This window comes from Polypterus senegalus, chromosome 1 (genome assembly GCF_016835505.1).
Source record: "Polypterus senegalus isolate Bchr_013 chromosome 1, ASM1683550v1, whole genome shotgun sequence".
Classification (NCBI taxonomy): Eukaryota; Metazoa; Chordata; class Cladistia; order Polypteriformes; family Polypteridae; genus Polypterus; species Polypterus senegalus.
Window position 1 is genome coordinate 160,246,521 of NC_053154.1, and position 25,159 is coordinate 160,271,679.

Sequence of the window (25,159 nt, forward strand, 5' to 3'; positions counted from 1 at the left end):
TGCGTGCTTGAATGTTATTTTCTTTTGTGGAAAACCTTAACGTCATCTGGAATATTAAAGCACAAAACTTTACATCACTGGAGTACAAGGGCATCCTTCACTTTTCATGCATGAAATGGAGTTTCTGACTATTCAGTGGCACACTTAATGGAGTCTCCAGTTAGCAGTGACACTTGAAACTTGAAACACAAAGCAAAAAGCAAATGCATCACAAGTAAGGACTTGATTTGTTTTTCAAAAACCATGAAAGCTTTTGGCTATCAATGTCACTAAGATTTTCTATAGCAATCTTTTTAATTTATTTTTTTGATCAAAGTTCTCATTTGTATTATTTTAGGGCACAAGACAAGGTAGCTCTATCTACTATGTCCTTGAGAAATTCTACTTCTACTTCTAATTTTTACTAACAAAATTCAGGTTTGTGTGGTTTAATCAGACTTTTATCTTGGAGGGATGCGAGTGCACTGCGCTCAGGCGCGCTGTGGCATAACAAACGCAGCATAATTATTTATTGATGGTTGAACACTTCTGGAAATACACAGTTGTCTAAAAAGGGAGGGGTTGAGGCTACAACAGAAAGTGAATGAAAAGATGGAACTCTGGAGAGAGCAACATATAATTGTCCATGAGTGAAGAAGACGCATGTTTGCTGTGGATGCGAATTGCTGTATGCAGCGTGTAAAACAGTTTGCTATGGTGCACGCGGTTGTGCGTCGTAACCGAAAAGCCGGTTTTTAAAGACTGCTTACTTCATTGTGTTTTAACCTCAGTTGGAAAGGACTGTTTTAAGGATCCCATGGGATACCCCTCGCAAACTGTTTTACACGCTGCATATGGCGATTCACCTCCGCGAGAAACATGCCTCTATGAACAGTCAACGTGGCTCGGAGGTGCCAGGAGTTGGTGGGCGTGGCTCCTTCCTGCATGCGCCATAGGAGTCTTGCTTGTCGGCGGCTCAGTGAATCCACGCCCCTTCCGGCGTGCTTTCCATGGTTGTCTTGCCTTAGTGAATTATATATATATATAGATTCTTTAATGTTTGGTACAGTATATGTAAAAATAATGTTTTAAAGACTGACTGTAAAAGTCATGTCATGTTGCAGCCTTAAATCACTTGATGTTATGTTTCAGCCCATGCTGGCATTTGGTTTATGAAATCTGCATGTTTGATTTGTGTTTAGGTGAATTTCTTGTCTTGCTAACATATTCCAAGGATTTAGTGCTAGCAACAATAATTTACTATAATTATTTATCCATCTGAAGAAATTATTTTGCCATTGTAACATGACACCAGGTGTAGGTCTAAGTAGGAATGAAAGAATAATGGAAGTAAAATGCAGAGGTTATTTAACCAATAGTATTTATTGATCATAACCATAATAGGATTCCTGCTAAGTCGGTAGAAACTAAAATAAATTATGTTTACTTCAAAATTAAAAAATTTTCACAGATGCAACAAAGCTTTAAACAAATAAATTGTGGTATAATTGTAAGTGTAAGTATATACAATATAAAAGAATACATTACCTACTATAATTTAGTATAAGTTTATGCCAACAATTAAAAGTAGTAGAATAATGAATAGATCTACTCAGTGGTTGAGAAAAGAGATAATTCCTGAAAAAGAGGAGGCTGTATATCATCAATACCAATAACCTCAGTGTTAACTGTAAGGCTTACGAGCACACTAAAGCAACAGATACACAAGGTACTGGAAGAGGACTGTTACTTGAAATGCAGAGCCACTCTTGAGTGATTTCTTCAGTATTTACAGTATAGGGAAGTGGCAAATATGTCATTTTCCTGAATTTGTCACTGTACAAAAAGGTCAACAACAAGTTATTAGTCAGTCAGTCAGTCAGTCATTTTCCAACCTGCTATATCCTAACACAGGGTCACGGGGGTCTGCTGGAGCCAATCCCAGTGAGCATAGGGCGCAAGGGAGGAACAAATCCTGGGCAGGGGGCCAGCTCACCGCAGGGCACACATACACATCCACACACCAAGCACACGATAGGGGCAATTTAGGATCGCAAATGCACCGAACCTGCATGTCTTTGGACTGTAGGAGGAAACCGGAGCACAAGTTATTAGGTATTGGAAATATTAATGAAATGCTTTAAGATAATGGATGGCAGCACAGTTGTACCATGCTGAGCACGGTTGCCCCATAGCCCAGGCTTGAACCCTTTGCCTAGTCAATGTCTCAATGGACAGTACACATTCTTTTCATTTCTGTATGGTAGTTTTTATATGGGTACTCCAGTTTCCTTCACACCTCAAAAACAGAATAGGTTCATTTGTAAATGTTAACTGGTCTCATGAAAATGAATGTGAATATTTATAGGTTTTGTGTCTGGGTGCAGGAATTACAGATGACTTTATACAGTATGTGGGGCACCAAATGGGTTGTCCCGTTAAATACTGTAGATAGGAAAAAATAAATGAAAGTAATGCCTGTCTTGGCGTGACTACCAAGGCTATAGATTTTAGTCAGTGCTTTCAGGAGCTATGTTTAATGGGTAGTCCATCAGCCAAATGGTGCCACCTTTTAGGAACCCTGGGTAACTTATAGCTGGTGAAGTGGAAGGGGCAGAGTCAGGTGCCCTCATTTGGATGGTTTCCCATTGCTGAATGGTAAAAAGGCAAGAAGACAGTGATAGCACCCCCTCTCATACCTTGACAGAGCCCAAGAGGTGATTCTTTTGGCCGCACATGCGTGACAGTTTATATGGGGCCACATGTTCAGAGTACGGTGAAATTCTTATTTGAATGTTTTATTGAGACAGTGAAGGGTGGATTTGTGTTTTGCCTCATTCTGTCATGATATGCTTCAACTTTCTGTGGTTTCTAAAGATGGATGGATAAATGACATGGGCTTAGTAAGTAACGAGCTGCTAAGATTTAAAAGACTAAAATTAATGGCCAGGACCAGATAAAATTAGCTCATAGTCCTAAAAGAAGCTTGTGATTACATGTACTCTTAACCTGCTTTTATCAGCTGTCACTGTAGAACGGAAAGTTCCTAAACACTGGAAAAACTGGCAAGCAATATCCCATTAAATATAAATATGATCAAATTCACCCCTCTAATTATGTTAGAATAACTAGTAATACAAGTAAATTAATCAAAGCTTTTACAAAACAACAACACAGGAAAGTAGCTTTTTAGTTCAGCACTGGTTTAGACAGCTTCTGTTTTGTTAATACATAGTAATGTGATAAGAAGGAAACAAAAAACATTTAATTATGGTTAAAGTATGTACAATATTTTTTTGATGAGGTACTTGATAAGAGAGGGCAGTAGTGGTTTAAACAGTGTCAGTATCTTATTTAGAATAAAATGGTGTCAGAAGTGGTATCTTGCAAATATTTGGATATTGTATAATGTAACACACTGCTTTTGTAAATTTACAGATGATATTAAGCATTGCTGGTTCAATGGTTAGTGCTGTCACTGTACAGATCCAGTATCCTGGGCTCATATCCCGTGGCCAATTACTTACTGTCTGTGTGGAATTTTCAGGTTCTCGTCATATTTGTGTGATTTTTTTTTTCCCTATTGGTTAACCTTCCATATCTCCAAATATGTGCAGGATAGGTTAGCGGGTGACTCCAATTTGGCCGATCGTGGGAGTGTTTTTGTGAGGTGTTTCTTGGCTTGAGTGAAGTGCTGCTGGTGTAGGCTCAGGAACGGGAATAAGCAGGTTTGATAACGTATGAGCTAATAGCACTAGTGAATCTCCATCTAAGAGTTACTAAGCTAATACTAGGACTGCAGGTTAGTGAAAGATTGACGCAAATTAATCGTTTAAGTGTACACAACAACAGAGATTCAGAGGAGAAATGATGACAGTTCTCAAAATTTTGATCTGGTTAAATCAAGTGGTTGACAGCTATTATTAAAAAAGGAAGTAGTGGAAGTTTAAAGGAAAATCTTAGGAAGTATTTCTTTGTATAAAGAAGTACTGATCTTTGAAACAAGTTACCTAGTGGTGTGATGGGAAGTAGCACCTTTCAATACAAAAATTAAGATTATTTTTGAAACATTAAGTGAAAGGTTGCTGATCAGGTACTGTATGTCAGGCTGAATGGCGTGCTTTTGTCAACATTTTTTATTTTATGTTCAGAACACTTTTTTTTTCTAGCCAATGTACATTGTGATTCCTAAGATGTTTCTTTCCACCAGTCCACGACCGAAATTAGTTTAGACCAAAATCAATTACCTTCCTCTGAGATGTCAACACTTGTTAAACTAAATCAAAATAAAACAAAATTGCTTCCTATTGGCCCCAGCTCAAACTGCTTAAGTTTTTTCTCTAGGATGTTAGATCCTGTGAACAATTCTAATCATTATTAGAATCACAGTTAACAATAGCCTAAACTCTGACAACTCTACATTTCAGCTGTCCTCGTGCAGGCTTGGGGGCTGAGACACTGGACATCTGACGCCAAGTCGATCAGCCTCTGACCCATTGTGTTATCCTAAGCAAGACACTAAATGTGTCACTGTAAAGAATTATACTACACATTAGCTCTGTACTTGTAAAGTGCCTTGAGATAATGTTCACCAGGAAGATACTTGAAAAAATAAAAGCGGCTTGCTTAAAAGTTTTTTTCTACTACTTAGTACATGCAGTCTGTCCAAATCTTTCAGACCCAGAATGTTCTTTTGTAGGAGTTTATTCCCTGCCTGTTTACTGCTACCTGGTCCTCAATGATCATGCCATAAGAAAGACTGACACACAAAATGGTGATAAATCTTAAAATAAATGTCATAGCATTACTACAATAATCATAATCAGAAACATTTTTTTTTTTTGTTGATTCCTAATCATTCACCAACTTTTGCCCATTTCACACATTTACTTACTGTATGTATTGGCCTGTATCATTACCAACTCATGCAGTATTGACAAAAATCACTTAAATTACACAGTACAATATGCATATTTATAAACTTTCCAATAATTTATAATGGACAACCCTAAAGCAGATTTTCTTTGAGATTAGTTCACATTAACAGAGCACTCTAACACATTCATTACAATAAGCAGAGGGGAAATATTATCAGCATTAATTAAAGTATTGAAATGACAAACAGGTTTTAGCCAGAAGTGTTTGTTTTTCCTTTGGTACAACACTGAAATTAATTTTTAATGCTCATTCACATGTAATTAATTTTCGTAGTACTAATCAATGGAATAAAGAGTTAACTTACCCACAATGAACTGCATGAGAAGAAATAAAATCCCTTTTACAGTTGCTGCAAATATTGAAACAACTGGATTTTCTTCTACAATTCTGATTTTATACATCTTCATGTGTGCTTTATAAAAATGCAATTATTAGTTTATATCATTTAATGTTTATCCATATTAATTTGGTCACTAGGGTTAGGTGATACTGTTGTCACCTCTTCTCCTTAAGCTTCAACACTTCTTTTATTTGTAAAGAAAGGCTCAAATGCTTCAGAATGAAAGCAGTTGATGATAATCTACAATGGCTGGATCCAGCTATAGCAAATTAGAACCACTATCACAAATTAATACAATAAAAGTACATAAATATACTACCTGTCACAAGTTTTTGAACAGCTCAGGTTTTTCGGTTTTTATGGAAAGACATGCAGTTTATTGTCTATTTCTGGCATAGCCTGGAGTGATGTTTTGAATTATTGTCTTGCTATAGGATGAACCCTCTGGCCTACTAGACACAGACCAGAAGGTGTTGTCTAGTGCTTCAAAATGCTGTGGTAACCCTTTTGATTCAGAATGCCAGTCACTCTGTGCAAGTCATCAACTCTGCCTCCAGCAAAAGAACCCCAAGCTATCACACTTCCTCCTCGATGTTTGACAGTTGGTGTTACACACTGAGGAACCATCCTTTCACCAACTCAACTGCATACAAACACCATGTGTGAGGAACCAGAAATTACAAATTTTCATTCATCGGTCCATACAACTTTCTTCTATTCTGCAGTAGTCCACAGCTGGTATTTCAAGGCCCCATTTTATCCATAAAGATTTTCTTACTGCCACTCACCCCGTCAAACCTGCAGCACAAAGTCTCCTCGTCACAGTAGAAACTGAGACTTGCTTTTTTTGAGCACGTTAAGCTGTGCTTGAAGCTGTTGTGCTGTGAGGCGCCTGTCACACAAGTTGGTGACCCTCAGAAACTTGTCTTCAGTTTGCGTTGTGACTTTGGCTCTACCAGTACTCTTCCTATTAGAGTTTCTTCCAGTTTTCAATTGCCTTTTGGATTGGATAGAACACCACTGTATTTACTGACACTTTTATTGCAATTTCTCTAAATTAAAGGCCTACACCCTGTGACCCTGTAGTTAGGATATAGCGGGTTGGATAATGGATGGATGGATAAAGGCCTACACTTCTAAGCGTAATAATGCTCTGCCTCGTTTAATTTTTTTAATTACTGGTTTCTTGCCATTATTGCTGGAATTTACAAGTTTCTACAGTATAATATTATCCAAGTAGTACTTCAAGGGTGTGGTAACACAGTCTGTTCCAACCCTGCTTTAAGTCAGACAGAGGGTTTTTAAGTAATCAATAGAAGTCAGGAGACCGGTGCAAATTGTTTGCTTCAACTTTCAAGGCTTAATTTACTTTAATTGTCACAGAACATCTGTAACCTTTAAGTTGTAATATTCTCCATTTGTAATATTCTGAAATGCATTTTTTTTCAGTTTTTGCTAACCTTCACTTTAAATTTAAACCTCTAGCAGTTTACTGCATACCTTTTCACCATGTCAGGTCATTCATTGCAAAAACTGGAAAAACTGAGATGTTCTAAAACTTTTGACTGATACCGTATGTCAGAAAAAAATATTTGAGGAACATAAAAGTACATAATGAAAAATCCACGCTGATAATCTCTAAGCAGAAAAACAGAAATCAATAAGTAAGCAGAGATCCTGATGACCTGCAAAATACATAATTTCACAGAGGTGTCATGTATACCCCCTAGCATCTGATATTTGTGTACCAAAAGAGCAAATGGAAATTGAAGAAAAAATGCACTAAAAAATTGGAGGTTGTGGTCAAGGTGTTAGAGTTAGTGAGTCAGGTATCAGCAGCATCATAAATTGTTTAGCATATTAACATATATGTTGTAGCTCAAGAGTCCAAATGCAGGTCAATGAAAGAGAAATTATGTTTGCTGTGATGAGGAGTCACAAACATGGGGAAATGGGTGTGAGGTCTCCTAAAAGGACCATAAAGACAGGGCCACAACCTTACCAGCTTGTCCGAGGAGACTCACCTTTAATCCAGATAGTCTTAGGTGCAGGCTTCCAGCCATACTGACTAAAAGATAGTCATGAAATTTTATGAGAGGACCAGGAGAAAATGATAGACTGGAAAGAACAGAACAAACAAGGTTGAAATTTGAAGATCAAAGAAAATTGATTGTCAAAATCAAAATGCAAATAGCAAGAATCAAAGTCAAAGAATTCCAGTACGGGTTGATAACAAAGACAAAAAGTAAGTCATACATACTATCCAGACTTGAATAGTACAGAAACTCTCGCGGTGATCTTTATACTGTCACCAATATTGACATCATCAATCACGCACTCCAAAGGATTTGGAGAAATTGCCATATCAACTAAGCATGCAAACCTTTCTAGATGGCAATGTTAAATAACAAAACAACATGAAAACGATGGTAGAAAATGATTAAGTTTTAAGTAAAGTAGTAAATCATAAAACTAAAATGAATAGGTTTTGATTTTTATCTGTAAGTAAAACCCCAGGAGAAAATAAAGATTACAAATAATTACAATGGCCTAGCATTCCCCAACCAAAGGGATCTGACAAAATAACTAGAAAAGTTTCAAAGGAGGTGGAGGAAGATGATGATGGGAGGAAAACCCAATTTGTGAGCAGAAGAGCCAGCAAAAAATCTTTATAAATAGAGGATTTATTAAAAAAACAGAATAAAAATCAAAAATAGGTACAAGCATTTGCCTAAAAGGTAATCCTTCAGCAAACAAGAATAGGGTCAGAGGTAACAAAATCAAACTGATATGACAGGCTTAAACAGAGGTGTTGTCATTGTCCAGCCCGGGCTACTGCTCGGTGCATATTTTGCAGTGGAAGAGGTGGGTAGAGAGTTGGTGTATTGATATCGCTGGATGGACGAATCTTTATAGCTGGGAAGGAAGTAGAGAGACATGTGACTTCTAGTGCTGTGTCTGGCCATTCACGAGCATCACTTGTCAGATCCTCAGAATGGACAAACGTGGTATAACAGTAAATGTGAAGCTGATATTTCTGTGTGCGTAGGTCATCCTGTTGAAACTTTAATTTTCCTCCATTAATCCCAAGATGTGTGTATTGATTAGCTGTGGATTCCAAATGAACCTAGTGTCATAATGGGTATGTACATGAGTTTTTCCTGTCATTGACTGGTTTCCTATTTGGAACTTGCTCATGTCTTGCACCCATTTCTATTGGTTTAGGCTGCAGTCTGCAGCAACCATGAATTGGATTAATTAGGTCTGAGAATATCTTGTCATATTACTAAAGAACATAAGAAAGTATTACAAATAGAACATGTTACTCAGTCCAATGTATTTAACTAATCTCTGTTGATTAAATGCTTGAAAAATACTTTTTGAGATCTGAAGGTCCCCAAAATACTACCATCACCATCAGTATAATACTTGATAATGTTATTAGGGTTAGGGTTAGGGTTAGCTTTTTAGCTGTATGCCCAACATGAAGAAGGTGCAAAGGTTCTACTTGTTTAAAATTCCCAGAAAGTCACATTCATCTACTGATAAGATGGTGACACAGAGAGACACATAAGTTCAGCAGTGTGTGTACATGTGGGCACTGAGTTCATGTCTTGGTGGAACCAAAGAATTTTCATGGGCAAATGCTCCACTAGAAGTGTGTTTCACATAGGTGTCATGCTGAAGAGGACTGAATGTAAAGAAAGAGTCGTGCATCTTTATTTATCAAGTTCAAATTTCTGTAGTAGAGTATAATAAAATTATTGAATGCCTTACACTTCCTAATTTCTACAGACTAGCGGCAGAATTAAAACACTAACAACTGACAAAGAATACAACACTCTATTATTAATTGCGACACTGGATGATATATAATCTATGAATAAACACTGTTCCTAAGACCTAATGGTCCTGTGTCTTTTGTCAGGACAGATGAAAGAGAGTTTGACTGTGAAGGACGACTAAGCTCTTTATTAATACTTATTTGCCTTTCTAAGGCAGTGTGTGTTATGCTGTGTGTACTGAACAGAAGAGAGCTACTGTATGTAACTGTTATGCTCTCAGCCTTCTGTAATCCTGCACTGAGCAGGGACTTCTGAAGGATGCAATGCAACCTAAACTATACAGTTATAGACTTTGGTAAGAATAGATGGAGATGTCCAGCCTATACAGACATCTGACGAACTGAAAGTCTTGCTGAGCTTTCTTGATAATAGCTGAGATGTGTTGGGCCAACCTCAGCACATCAGTGATCATAACTCAAAAATATTTAGATATCTTTTCCGACAAGGAAACTCTTAGACCTCCAGTCCTCAAAACAAAAGTGGTTCATATGCTTCTGACATAATACATTACATTTACATACTTGGCTGACACCTTTATCCAAGGTGACTTACAACATTTATGATACAATTGGTTAAATTCCTTTTGGTTCTCCAATTGGAGCACAGGCAAGTCAAGTGACTTGTTTAGGGCCACACAGTCTCATTAGCAGGATTTGAACTAACACCCTCAGGGTTTGAGGTCCAAAGCCTTAATTACCGCACCACTCCGTTCATCAGTGATACAGCACACCAGGTCGCTCTAGTGAGGGTGCGGCCTCCTCTTTCATACCTCACAGTGGGTATAACTGTATTTTACACAAGGAGTGTATTAATTGTGTTTGCCTGAAAAAGATCAGATGATGTGCGCAATGTGCTTCACTATCAACAGATGTTGCCCCAAGTGGAGGAGTTTAAGTATCTCGGGGTCTTGTTCACGAATGAGGGAAGAATGGATCGTGAGATTGACAGGCGGATCTGTGCGGCATCTGCAGTGATGCGGGCTCTGCATCGGTTTGTCGTGGTGAAAAAAGAGCTGAACCGTAAGGCAAAGCTCTCAATTTATCAGTCCATCTACGTTCCTACCCTCACCTATTTGTCATGAGCTATGGGTAGTGACCGAAAGAACGAGATTGCAAATACAAGTGGCTGAAATGAGTTTCCTCCATAGGGTGTCTGGGCTTTCCCTTAAAGATAGGGTGAGGAGCTCAGTCATCCGGGAGGGGCTCAGAGTAGAGCCGCTGCTCCTCCGCATCGAGAGGAGTCAGATGAGGTGGCTCGGGCATCTGATCAGGATGCCTCCTGGACGCCTCCCTGGTGAGGTGTTCTGGGCACGTCCAACCGGGAGGAGGCCCCGGGGAAGACCCAGGACATGCTGGAGGACTATGTCTCCCGACTGGCCTGGGAACGCCTTGGGATTCTCCCGGAAGAGCTGGAAGAAGTGGCCAGGGAGAGGAAAGTCTGGGCTTCTCTGCTTAAGCTGCTACCCCGCGACCCGACCTCGGATAAGCGGAAGAGGATGGATGGATGGTTGCCGCGGTCCTTTTAGTGTAAGCCCAGTTATGTGACCTGAGGTACCCTGCATCTCCAGTTCTGTGCTTGTGTATCACTGTCTTTTGCATTCGACATGTATGCCTTGCACTTGCAATGAAAGCAAACAGTTGGCCTGTGCAATATGTTCCACTGCCAGCAGAAGTCGCCGTGGTTATTTTCTTGTCAGCCATGTTGTGTGGCCATGCTGCTGGGAAGCCCAATTGTGTGGTAGAGGTAGCCTGCCCCTTGAATTCTTTGCTTGTGTATCACTTTTTCTTTTGGATTGTATGACTTGCCATTTGCGGTGAAAATCTTTCAATTAAAACCATGTTCAAGGTTCAAGGCCCAGTGGTTTACAAGTTTTGAGTGACAGACATTAGATGAGGTAATGTCATTCACATTCTTTACACGGAGAACCACAGAAACTTGGAATAAGCTACCAAGTAGTGCGGTAGACAATAGGACTTTAGGGACTTCAAAACTCAACTTAATGTTATTTTAGAAAAATTAAGTGTATAGGACTGGCGTTTTGTTGGGCTGAATGGCCTGTTCTCGTCTAAATTGCTCTAATGTTCTAATGTTCTAACATGCTTTGCCCAGATGATTGAGCCATAAGTCATGTAAAAGGCATGCCTCTTTTACCCATTTAGTCAAAATAAGTGTGCTAACTCAGAAATGGATTCTACCATGATTAAGTGTACTTTAGCACCTCTTGATCGATTCATTTTTCCGGGTCTTTCTCATGTTTCTATTCTTATTTACATAGGGTAAATAACATGCTAATCAATATTTCATTCTTGTTTCTAGTCTACTTCAAGAATGTCCAGTAGCTGCAAGCTTTCCTCTCCAACTACTTTCCTAATTTTATGTCAGTCTTTGTTGTTAACTGATCTTTTTGTTTCATTAGATTGTTTTCTCTTGCAATTCCAAACTTGAGTAACGGTGCAGATTTGACTTCAGTTGTGAAATCAGAAACATAATCATTTCTACTGTGACTTTTAGCCTACAGGTGTCACTTCACTTTTTATTGTTTTACTTTTTCTTAAAATATTTGCTTGCTAAGCTCTTTATGTTTTCTTTTTTATCTAGTAGGGAAATAGCCACGAGACAAACATAGCAAAATAGCCAGCATCTTAGTGGTCACATAGGCCCACTTTTTAATTAAGTGTGTTCATTAACTGTATAAAATAGTACTTTAAGCTGTATTTTTTAGAAATAAATCACAAAAATGATGGTTATAGTGGGTTTAAATGTTGACTACAAAATTAAAGACACAATGGAAAGAGTTTCCGAAAAGTTAGAATGGTAACAAGACCAAGGATCTGAACAGCTAATTAAATTGTGATTTTCATTAATCACAATAATTTGATTCTAAATGAGGAATTGGTCAGAATTAAAAACTACATCTACTGTGGCTGGGACCAGTCAGCCCTGTGCTAAGGCAACCAGATCTGCTCAGTCTTGACCAGTGAAGGCTGTAATGGGACATAATCCAGATCTTCTAGAAAGTTGGTTCAGTTCATCTGGACATAGTTCTTTTCCAGGGAGATATGTTACATCACTCATCCAAGTGACTTCCTCAGTCTCAGTTGACTGCAGGTTTCTCCAACCTTATAAACAGTACCTTTGCATAATGACCTAAACTAGCACCATTGACTTAATAATGGGCCGTGTGATCAATGATATGCAAATTGTACATTGATCAATGGCCATGTGTACCATTCACAGAGAGTTGGGGAATGGCTGCAATCACAGCATTGTAAGATGGTAAGAGATGTACCCTTAGGCCCCCTCCTCGGTTCAGAGATGATTGTTCCTTTTTCACATAAACGGCCTCCTTGACTCCTCACTCAAACCAGCATTCCTCCATGTCCAGGATGTGCACATCTTCATCACTGAACGAGTGACCACTCTCCTGTAGGTGTAAATAAACTGCAGAGTCCTGGCCTGATGATGTAGCTCTTCTGTGTTGTGCCATCTGCTTCTCCAGAGGTTGTTTGGTTTCCCCGATGTATAATTCACGGCAATCCTCTTGGCACTTAACTGCATAAACTATATTACTCTGTCTAGGCCGGGGCACCCAGTCCTTGAGGTGGACCAGTTTTTTGCTGTAGTGTGTTTTGGGGTTTGAAAGCCACCAAGACCTGCTGTTTTGAAAAAATGAGTCTCAGCTGTTCCGATACTCCTGATACATAAGGGATCACCAAAGGTTTTTCGCTTAGGCAGCGGTTGTCCTTCCTCTCTCCAGGATTGCTTAGAGCATTCTTTAGGTGTCTTCCCTGCTTTGACAAAAGCCCAGCTAGGATAACCACATTTTCTCAGGGCCTTTTTGATATGATGTTCTTCTGCTTCCCTGGCCGCTGTGTCTGTGGATATGGTGTTTGCTCTGTGTTGTAGTGTCCTGCAGACAATGGGTCTTAATGATGAATCCTGTTTATGTATCTTCGGTAAACCATACAGACTCGGTGTAGCTTCCCCTGGGTATAATCTGTGGTACAAGGTCTGGTCAATTGCAATCTAATGCACTAACTGCTTGAGACAATCTATCACCTTTTTCCTGTAACCACTACTTGGATCTTGTTTTAGGGGGAGAAAAGTGTTTTGTCACTAAGCAGAGACACAATTTTCTCATGATAGTCCGTCTGGTTTAGCAACACTGTGCACCTCCCCTTGTCTGCCGAAAGGATGATGATGTTGTTGTCCTTACTTAATGCCGTGAGAGCCTTCTTCTTCTCAATACTTATGTGGTATCGTCAATGGTGCTAGTTTTGGTCATTATGCAAAGGTACTGTTTATATGGTTGGAGAAACCTGCAGTCATTTGAGACTGAGGAAGTCACTTGGAGGAGTGATGTAACATATCTCCCTGGAAAAGAATTATGTCCAGATGAACTGAATCAACTTTCTAGAATTTCCTTACCTGGGTTATTGAGCATGCATCAAGACAATCCAGATCTTCCCTCAAACCCTCAAAAGCATTGATACAGTTCATGCGGCATTAAAGGAATACTTTACCCAAAAACATATATTCTTATATGCAACTTACCCTATGTGTTTTGTAGAGATAACAGAGAAGCATCTGTAATCTCATGTTTTCATGGAGAACAGTGATAAAAGGTCTATGATACAACAAAAGACAATGGTGACCAATGATATAAAATGGCAAATCCTCTGAAAGGCAAAAAAAAATAATTTTACTTGTGTCAAATAATCCACATGTCGGTTATCTAGTTGTTTATTCACAACATTCAAAGCACTGGCATTTTAATACTAAAATATTGTTAAATAGATATTTCTAGAAAGATCAACGCATATTATGTACAGGAAACACAATTCACATGGAACCAAATTTCTGTATCGAAGACAGGACTCCTGACCAATGAATGAGGTGGAGAAGCGGATCTTCAATTCAAAAGCTTGATCTGAATGTTTTACAGTAGCTTACAGGCTGAAGACTTGTCTAGAATTTTGGTTCACATATTGTGTACGCTTTCTTATATTTGATAATTCAATGTGCAATAAGATACTGCCCAGCATGCCTGCTGGCTTGTTGTACAAACACACTAGAATGTTTTTTTGTGGAGCCTCAAAATTATCATTCAAAAAAGTCGAATGATTTACTTCTGTAAGTATCATGTTTTGTTTCCAAATGTTATTATAGTTTGAAAGGTTTTCTCCAGGCTCACCATGGTAAAAGTAATTTTATACCTCAGAAAATCTTTTAACATTTCTGTTTGACAGGTTTTTGGGGTGAATTTTCTGAAGCTGATCCAGAATTGGAGGAGTTTGGAGTAGGTGATTTTGTGTGGCATTTGAGAAGCTTGTCTAAGTTTTTTGGCTGTCTTAATGAAGTGCTTTACATACATTAAATTATATTTACATACATACATTTACATACATTATATATTTAAATATTAAATATATTTACATTATCCACTTCAACCACCACCAATGTGTAGCACCCACCTGGATGATGCAACAGCAGCCATTATTATACCAGTACGCTCACAACACATTAGTTATTAGGTGGTGAAGGGGTGAGGGAAATAACCAGTTAGAAACACGGGATGATTAGGGGGCCAGAATGTATGGGGCCATGATGGACAATTTAGTCAAGACATCAGGATAAACTCTACTGTTTTCGAAAGATACCCAGTGATCTTTAATGATCACAGAGAGTCAGTACCTCAGTTTTACAGCCAGCACCATAGTTACAGCACAGTGTCCCCGACACACACACAGACCACAGGGTAGGTGCTCCCTACTGGCTTCACCAACAACTCTTCTAGAAGCAACCCATACTTTTCCTAGATGGTCTTCCAACCAAGTACTGGCCATGCCTGAACATGCTTAGCGTCAGGAGGCTGACCTGTTCTGAAGTGCAGGTGACATGGCTGCTGACAATATTTGTATTTTTCATGTCTTTTTTCTTTTTTTAATTTTTCTGCCTGCTGCTATCAGACAATTCAATGCTCCAGACATCCCAGATTAAATGTTCATAATCTTTAAGATCAATTTGTGATTTCTTCATAATATACAGTTATTTATTTACTTACCTATTGATTGATTGTATTACTAGCTCTGCTACCTGTCTAAGACAGCTTGAAATCCACATAGACCTCAGCGTTAACATCTGAGGTACACCATCTATTGGAATATATTTTGAATTGCATGTGGTAATAAAATGCATTGCATTTGTCAGTCCAACAGATGGTACATCGCGAAGATTTGTAGTAATGAAATGCATTACTACAAAAGCTGGAGATGCACAGTATGCTGAAATGGCAAATGCAATACATACTGTACATATGTCTCTGTTATATGCCTTAATAAATTCAGTGTTAATGCTTGCTCTGCACCATCTGTTGGAATGACAGAGCCATAATGACTGGACAGACATAGCCATAACGACTGGACAGACATAGATAGAAACACAGACACTCTTATTTAAAGTGGATATTTCAGTAAAAATACATGCTTGGGACATTGCAAACATACGACTGGATGCTCTGACATGTGGCTAATGCGGCATGAGGAATGTGAGATGCTTGTCTTGGACGTTTTTGATATTGCTTGTTGTCCTCCAGCACTGGTCACCATACACCCCAGTTGCATCAGAAACTTTGTTATCGCCATTTATAAAAACACAAGTAACAGTGCACTGCACGATAATGTGCAGTGAATACACTTAACTTGAGCATTCATAGTTTTCATACTTTTTCTATGTCTAGCATTCGTTTGCTCAGAGGTTGATATGCTTGCTGCTTCCTGAGCAGCTCCTCTTTTCTCCACCCTAGTGGCCCACTTCTTTTCATTCACTGGCATCTTTTCGTGTTAAAACTGATTAAGTCAGTGTTTGTGCTGCAATTACTTAGTTTGTTTCCCTTACTCTTTCACTTAAGCCGGCACTTAAGTCTTCAATCTGCCTGAAGAATGATTTAAGATATAAAGAGGTAGGGGAAGAGACAACAAAGGTGGTAGGGATGAGAATGGAGCCCGTAAAAAGAGGAATAACCTTGGAGGTCAATCATCATCCGAAAGTGGATAATAGACGTCACATAGTATATGTGTACCAAATTTCAGGTCAATAATTAAAATGGTTTGCGAGCTACAGGTGATTTAAAATCCTGGACAGACAAATGGACAGCCACGGTAGCGTATTATATAAAAAAATGAGACTGGAAATTTTTCTTGGCCATCGCTACTAAGTACACAGGGTAAATAACATATACAAAAATATTAGTTTTGGGTGGAGTACTTCTTTAAGCAAATTAAATTTGCAAAAAATAAATACTAATTTATTTTCCTTTCCACTAAATTCATGCTAATCTTTGCGCCATCTGTTGGAATGACAGAGGCATAGCAACCAACCTGTGACACAGACAGGCACACAGAGACCCATCCCTTTATTAAGGTGGATTAGTCCTGTCTGTCTGTATCTTTGATTTTTATGTTTCTGCTGGTGTATGCATCTATTTTCCCCGTGAGAATTTATAAAGTTTATCTAATTTAATCTAAAGAAATTTGTTCATTTTTAACTTCCACAGTCCCTGCAAGGCCACTTTCATCTTGTTCTGTATGAGACACCACAAGTACCAAAACATATTATAACCTCTGAAGGAACTGAAAGAAGTAATTATCTAGACAACACAGAGAGTATCAATCACTTCTTATCTTTAACTACACTTTGATATCTCTTTTATTTTAGGACCGTAGGTCTGCATCTTTCATTGGTATAAAATAAAGATCGGTAATTTAACTATCATATCTGCAGCAACAGTAAAAATGCTCACTTTGTTGAACCCAAGTATAGAGATTCAGTTAATTTATCTATCCGGTACCAATATGGAGGTATCTGGCTATCTTTACAATAATGAATGCAAAGCAGGAATTAGCCTTGGATCAGGCTCTAGGTCATCACAGTGTCCATTCAGTTTCACACGTGCAGGGCCAGTTTCAAATAAATTGCCAGTTTTCCTAACGTGTGTCTTTGGAGTGTGAAAAGTAGAATATCCAGAGAAACACCACCCCAGCACTGAGAGAACATACATGCACCACACTGATCAGATTTAGGCCCAGTCTCCATTTCGGTATGATTAATTTGTATGATGCTCAATTCCATGGCATACAAAATGACAATAGGATGATGTGACTAAAATAAATGAGCATACTTTTTGTTAATACCGAATAGTATTTAGGGTCCTGACAAGTTTTCTTTTGTCATGGCATTGTTCAACAAATTCACTTTGACATTTCAGGTCATCCTTATTTTATACAACACCTGTCAAACCGAACTCTTTATATAACACCATTATAGCACAAAGGAATGACATAATAAATGCACAACAGGCCGTGTACAGGATACGCTGCGCGGAAACTCCAAAGGGCTAAAAGAGCTCCCAGGCAAAGATGAGCTGTCTCTGCGTATGAAATTTCAGTTTGTACAAACACCTCGCCAAATGTTGTATGGAGACTGCCACGTGTTCGTAGTCGGCATACATAATCTAAAAGCTTCTAAACGTGCAGCTGTTTCTCGCTTTCTCTGTTTCATCGAACACTACTGTATGTGTTTTTTCACACATACGTGTAAATAGGTATGCGCCCGCGGGCTTGTACTGTGTTTCTGTTCGGCTGTGGAGTCGTCTGTGTGTGTGTGTGTGTGTGTCCGAGCGTGAGTGCGTCTGTGCGCGTTTCTACGGTGACTTACGGTATTGTGGGCGGGCTTACTTCCCATGTGCGTTCAGACATCATTGACATGGCGGAATCTTTCTCTAAACCCTCCTGATAGGCAAGCAGACTGGGATTTGCCAAAATCTTAACGCTGGAGAAAAAAAGTGGCGATCTGTCGGTCACGGAAGTCTGGTTTATTGCAGTAAGGTATGAAAAAACGTCGTTTCTTTCTATTCGATTCCACGTGCGCTTTTATATGTAGAAAAGAGGCTTGTGAAAGAGAAAGGTTTAAACTAAAAAAAAGTTGTTGGAATTTTTCCTTGTGTATAATAGGAGACGCCGGTAGGCTGGAGAGAACCGAAGAGCACCGTTCGGGGTAAATGGAAATCGAAACTTGGATCGCAGCTCAAAATGAATGCATAATACTAGGTTTTTTTTTTACTTAGAGCCACCCGATCGTTTTGAAAACAGAAAGAAAAAGAAAAAGAAACAAATAATAGCGATCGCCTTTGGTGATCGCAGACACTTTGGCAGCAAGTCAGAATGTACTTATTAATTTATTTATTTATTCTTTTGAAGGCAGAAAGTTAAGTGCGCAAGAGTTTTGTAACCATCTTTCCCGATAATTCCCTCCTACTTATTTTTTATCACTGTTTTGTTTTTGGACTGTACTAATTGTTTCTGACGTGCATTTGCAAATCTGTTTTTTTCCGGATTTTTTTTACGGAGATAAGATACGGAATATTCTTTGGAAATGTGCAGACAGCCACTGCAAGAAACGGTGCTAATAATGCTGTCAGCGGAGTCTTCCATAAGCTGGGGTGAAACTTTCAAGTGTAAGGGGTAGTTGTTAAAGTCGCCGAATAAACAAAGGCTGCTGTTTTATTACTAAAAAATTTGGGAGAGCTGGCAGGGAGGATTTTAACCCCCCTTTTCTTCATTTCTCCACTCCATGCATAGCTGTGCTCAGCGGCTGCAAGAATAACTCCATCATAGCCTAGTATTCCAGAGAGCCTGTGTCAGGTTACATGCGAAATGAACCAAGTTTTTGTTGTCTGTGAGAAGCCCGAGATTGATCGCAGGCAAAGTAGGGCACGTCGTACTTTTAAAAGTAAGAGGCAGCAAGAATCTGTACCCCCCTCCCAGTTTCTTCACCACCCACTCCGGAATGTATAGCTTTTTGAGTTAACATTTTGATTTACTTTTCCGATCGTGCCCAGTTGGGTGCTCTTCGGTCACTTAACAACAACAATTTCGCAGTTGAGTGTTGCTTCCATGCTTCTTTATATATGGAGAAGCTATATAAATATTGTTTAATGCAGTTGATTTTTTTGTATTTGCGTTGTTGCAGATGTTGCTCACTCCAGAGTAGAGATAAACGCTCTTTCAGGAATCCATCGCCTCTAGGTGTCTGTAAGACACACAAAAATGTCTGGATCCAGGGGGCACATTGGAGAAAAAAAAAAAACTAAGCGAGGACGTGGAGGCTGCGAATTGGAACCGGACATTGGCATTTCATGTTTTTTTTTTTTTAAAAAAAGGGGAAAACCACAATGTTAAGGACTTTTCGTTCTACGTAGCCTAAGCATTATTACCTATAATATGGAAGAAAATCGTGCAAAAGGAAACTCGAGCAGACTGCTTAAAGTTAGTGATCATGACTTCGATTTGTTACTTTGTTTTTTTAAATTTAATAATAACGGCTATATTCACAGACGTAATTATTTCAGCAGTAGTGCAGTTTCGATTTTGTACGATACGAATTCGATTCATCGGGAGGATGGGATTACCCTTTAAACTGCGCACTTATTCTCACGTTTGAAACTTAATTACCATTTCTGCCTTCCTGTTTTTTGCCACCTATACTCAGTCATCCCTCCATATAAGTTAGTCCAGCGCCAGGCCATCCACTGTTACACGGTGGCCCACTTTAAGTCATCTTGGAACGATTCTCATGGCACTTTTAAGTCTCCGGGATAAGTTCGCTTCTTTACTGAGCGCTTACTGACATGAACGCGATGTGTGAGCGAGATGATTAATTAGGATGGCTTGGAAGTTGGCATCATGTTATTGGATTTGTATCTCCTGCAGTATGTTTGATTTCTAGAAGAAATACTGTGGATTGACCAATAATCAGAGAATGAAAGCATTTCTTTACAATGAGGTCTTGCTTTTGTTTTATTTATACTCGCTAGTGGTTATAAAGTTGAATTGATGTGTTGGGCTTTCTTGGAAGAATCGTGACAATCAGGAATATGACCGAGTACCTAAGCTTTGGCGAGCGTATTCGTGGTCAAAAGAGTGAGGGACAACCTTGATGAGTTTTCCGATCTCTCTCACCGTCCTACATACTACCTGTGCAGAAGCCTTAAACACGGCGGTTGTTTTGGGGCGTAGGATAGAGGAAGAGGGGGTACTGCACAATGTAAACTAAGTGATGGAGCACTCACTGGTGAAATAGTTGTTGGAGTGCAGATTACAGTGAAAAATGAAGCAAAGCCGAACGCCTTTATCTCATCAGTTACGTAGGCAACGGGCGACAAGGAAAAGACAAAGAGGTGGCGCAGCGGGTAGTGCCCGACGCCACACCGCTCCAGGGTCATTGGCTCGGTGTTGACTCTGAGTGTGGGCATGTGCAGGATTGATGGGCGGGCGCCCTCTCCAGGACTGTTTCCTGCCTTGCTGTCAGTCATGCTGCGATAGGCTCCTGCAACTTGGAATTGCATCTTGCAGCTTTTACAATATTATTATGGATGAGACAAAGAAGACGGTTAGAATAATATATTCGTTGTAGGTGATGGAACTCTACTGAAGAAAATGTTCACCTTTAAAGCTCTTTCAGGTTTTACGAAACATGTGAAGTCAGTCTTTGCTCAGTTAAAAAACTTTACAGTTGGGTTTTTAATCATTGGCAATTAATATATTAAAGTAGGTTGACTTAAGTGCCAAAGGGAATGAAAACACAGTTTGTGGGGATTCCTTTTTTTTTATTCCTTCATTACCTGAATGTGGCTGGCCAAGCACAAAGCGGCAGGGTGCTGGAGCCAATCCGGGTGGTATCAGGCACAAGGTAGGAACCAACGTTAGACACAGAGAGAGAGAGCGGGGTTGTACTTTGAAGGCTACACTTAACTCAGATATACACACCGGGTCAGCTTAGGGTGGTCAGTCAACTTGAATTACACAGGGGTTAAGCAACATGCCTGCTTAATCCAGTTAATGGCCGAAGGGAGTGGAGCTTATCTTGGCAACAGTGGGTGCTAGTCAGTCCACCACAAGGCCACCCAGAAACTACCCAGAGATAGTTCAGTCAAACAATGGGAGAATGTATGCCATTTACACAGGGTAGAATTTGAACCACAACCTCTGGATCTGAACTGTGTGCCAGTGAGAGACCCTGACACTTCATGAGGTATTAAATCAGTTTGTTAAAGCAGACTATTAGATATAAATCTGGCATTTTTACTTTTAGTCATTTCGTTCAATTATTTTGATAACTAAGGAAACAAAAATGGTACATTGTTATCTGGGAGGGTTCAGGAGTGCACCATACACAAGGACCGCTTGATCTCTGCAGAGGCCTGATCTGTAACTTGTTTACAATTCTTATTTCCCTTTTCAAATGTTACTTCTGTATATTTTCTGTACAGTAAGCAGGACTGTTGGTCTTCTCAATTAAGTCAGCATTTTATCCTTAACTGATTTCTTTGGAATTCGTATTTCTTGGCACACTCACCTTGGTTGCTAAATACATTTAATCTGTAGTGTTTTTTTTGTAACCCAGTAGTCAATGTAGGTGGCACAGTGGTTAATACTTTTTACCTTTGTAGCTCCAGAGTGTCTGCGTGGAGTTTACACATTCACCCCATATTTGTGTGTTTTTATTTTTATTATTATTATTTTTTTAACCTACACCTGAAACACGCTTACAGAATTAACTGGTAACTCAGATTTGGCCAGCGTGACTAAGTGTGTCTTGTGACGGATTGCCATCCCATTCAGGATTGGCTGCGCACTTGAATTTTCTGGGATATGCCCAGGTTTCTTGTAATTCTGAAATAAAATTTAGGCAAGTTAAATGAATATGCATAGACATTAGGGTTCGTTTACAAAGCTAACTCAAATCGGCCATATACATTGCACGAAGTTTACAAATATAGTCGGTTGTTAGATTAGTTTAGATAAACCTTATTAATCCCATTGGGAAATTCAGATGCATACAGCAAGAGAAACATACAGAAACAAGGATGCAGGCTTGCAGGACAGGTAATTCAATCAGTCAATCAATCAATAAATCAATCCGTCAGTTATTAAGTAAAAAAAAAATAAACTGAACAAGTACATTGGTCATTCATAACTGTTAAAAACCGAGTGGGCCTTAAAGCTCATGTGGACACTTGTGATCACCTTTCTGGGTTAGTTGAGCACCAGCTTCGTTTCAGAAAAACAGAGTTTTGTGAGATATGGATACAGAAGATGACTGATGCCTTTACACGCCATTTAATATTAGCATGTGTACTAAATATGAGTGACAGAAATAAGAGAGTCTGTCTCGTGCGATATGCCTCCAGTTAATTGTAGTGTTTTGTTACTTTGTAATTTCAGGACATATCTCGATGTTTTGAATGCAGGCAATGAAAGCTCTTTCTCTGACAGATTGGCTGTTTCTTTGTGTGCAGATTATTATGAGGGCTGTTTTGGATTTGTGTGCTGGGTCCGGTCTCTGCACAGCATGGAGTATTTGTGTCTGGGGGTAGTGCTCCCCTTCCATTTACTGGCACTAATAGACTTTTTCCACTGCAGAGAAAGATGATTTATGGATGCCAAACCACACTCAGTATAACTGGAGAAATAGGTGAACAGTGATGTCTCTGCTATTTGTAAGTCACTTTGGGTGTGCCACATCAGTTTTACTTCTCCTCTGTTATTCTTTTTAACGTGTATATCACATGTTAACATACTTTAAAATGTTTGGAGCACGCCGGATGAGTGGTGGGAATTGAACCTGCAGCTATTCATGGTCCACTTCCTTAGCGACCAGGTCACTTTGCCTTGCAGTTCCTTATTAAATCTGTCATTGCTTACTTTCACTTTTTTTCCCTGTTTTTAAATCTATCATCCTTTGTAAATTATTAAAATACAATTTATGGGCGGCATGGTGGTGCAGTGATTAGTACTTCTACCTCATGGATCTGTCTTACTGGGTTCAAATCCAGGGACTGATGATTGGTATTTAAATGTGTACATTTTCTGGTACATCTTCCCTCCCAAAGCTCCGTTTTTTATTTTATTTTTCTTCCTTCTGCATCCATAACCAAGTATATGTTAGGGAACTGGCATTTCCAAATTGTGTTTGTGCTCACAAGTGGGCCTTAGATGGACTGTTTGCTGCCTTGCAAATAGTTGGGTTAGTATGGAGACTTCTTCTCCAGTGTGCCCGAATTGTGTTACATTTTTTCTGAAAAAAACATGTAAAAGTCGTTGCATTTTTTTGGCTTGAAAAATGACATTTTTATGAAATCTCATCTTTCTACTGTAAAACGTGCAAAACTAAAATAAAACTAAAAATACAAAGTAAGATGTGTAGAAAGTATAATAATGATACAAATAATAATAATAATAATATGAACAGCACACTGCACATGTGCCAGTGACGCAAGTGTCATTTTTGAATTTCCCAGAATCACTTTCAGTTTTACTGTCCGTTTCAATTTCACTGCCTGAAGACAGATTCACTTTATCATCACAGCTGATGAGAGGCGTTTCTTACAAGATGCCATTATAAGGCTGGGAGAAGATGCGTCTACACCTTTGCCTGGGTAACTTTTGGGCCTGGCACTTATACAAGATACACTGATACCGTTGCCCGAGTAATGCTTGGCACTAACGCTATTACAGCCCGAGTAAACCATTCGTCTTACATGAGACGCGTCTATGCCATTGCCCAAGTGACACTCAGGACTACCACTTTTAGCGCTTTTTTTACAGCCCAAGTAACGCTCGGATCTAACGCTAAGGAGGTAAAGTGGGTTAATTTTAGGGTTGATCATTTTATGAATTCAACCGTCACCTTTGAACCCTCTTAATACTTGAAAATTGCTGAAGCTTATTCTGGCAGGATCAGAAGCAAGGCTGGAACCAGCACTAGCTCAGCTGCAAATACGTAGTCATCCATTCCTGCTAAATCCACTTTTCTGTGACACTAAAAATAAAAAGAGTATCTGAATTAAAAAAAAAACAACACTCCATCAGTTGTTACAGCAGACTGGTCTTTTATAGTCGTTGCACCACAAACGTTTCCGACGTACTGGAATCCATTTCAGAGATTTGTAGGTCTAGGGTGATTTAGCATAAAGGTTTCAGTTTGTTTTGGATTCATTCATTTTGTTGTGGTCAAGATTTAAATTTTACCTATCTGATTCTCCAGGTAATTGTACTTCTCTAAAAAAAAAACCATGACTCTGCAGGCGTGAGGACATATGAACCGAAGGTCTGTCTGTTTTTTTAGTTGTTTGCAACCCTGACTGGATTAAGTGGGCTCAAAAATGGATGGAATGAAAGGTCCTTATTGACTTTATTACTTGGGCCTAATGAAACTGCCAAATGATTAGTCTGTACAGCTTCTGATCTGTGATTTGTCCGTCAGCATGTGATTTTCCCAGTTAGCACTTTTTCTTCCCGTTGCTCATCATCAGGTTCAGAGTTGGTGGCACAGCCTCGTAGCTCCAGAGACCTCCGGTAGGCTTGATTGCCAGCCTGACCATTGTCTATGTGGAGAGTGTGTACGGATGCACGCTCAGTGTCTGGGTTGGTTTCCACTCAGATTCTGAAGATAATGTAGGTTATCTTTATCATAGGCAGTATGCTCACACCATACAACACAAAATGGTCCACAGCGCCAGAAATTCCAATGTATGTGATTAGTTCCTCTTAATAATATCCCATCGATGTGAATTCATGGCAAGGGAAAGCTTCTTGAAAATGTGAGGGTTTGTAAGAATGCTTGATGCAGTCTGACTAGCATCTGATATGTAAGTACTTTGGCACTGTAATCCGTTATTATGCAATTTTACATATACTGTACACATACTGGTTGCATTTCATTATCTTCCCAAGTGTTTTCCATGCCACAGTAACAATGAGCATGCAGCGCTGTGCTTACTGTATGATTTTTATGAGCTGTCCTTAAATCTTAAATTATGTGGTTAAAAACTGAAAGCCCTGAGCGACTGATTTATGTAAGCACAGCACAGTGAAGCAGAAGTTTGAGCTGCCACCTCATAGCTCCAGGGACCTCGGTTCAAATTCTTTCCATGTTGATTTCTTCCTGTGTACAATTTTTATGTCCTCCGATTGTCCATGTGTGTTTTATTTTTAAC

At 39.2% G+C, this 25,159-nt stretch overlaps 1 protein-coding gene across 1 annotated transcript in view; it reads left to right on the forward strand.

Annotated features, from left to right (window-relative positions):
* Positions 1-17,877: 17,877 nt before the first annotated feature.
* fndc3ba (fibronectin type III domain containing 3Ba) overlaps positions 17,878-25,159 on the forward strand; it is a 528,549-nt gene continuing 521,267 nt past the window's right edge. The window contains exon 1 of the mRNA XM_039761474.1: positions 17,878-17,987. The gene's annotated coding sequence lies outside the window, so the exon portion shown is untranslated. The remainder of the gene's footprint in view (positions 17,988-25,159) is intronic.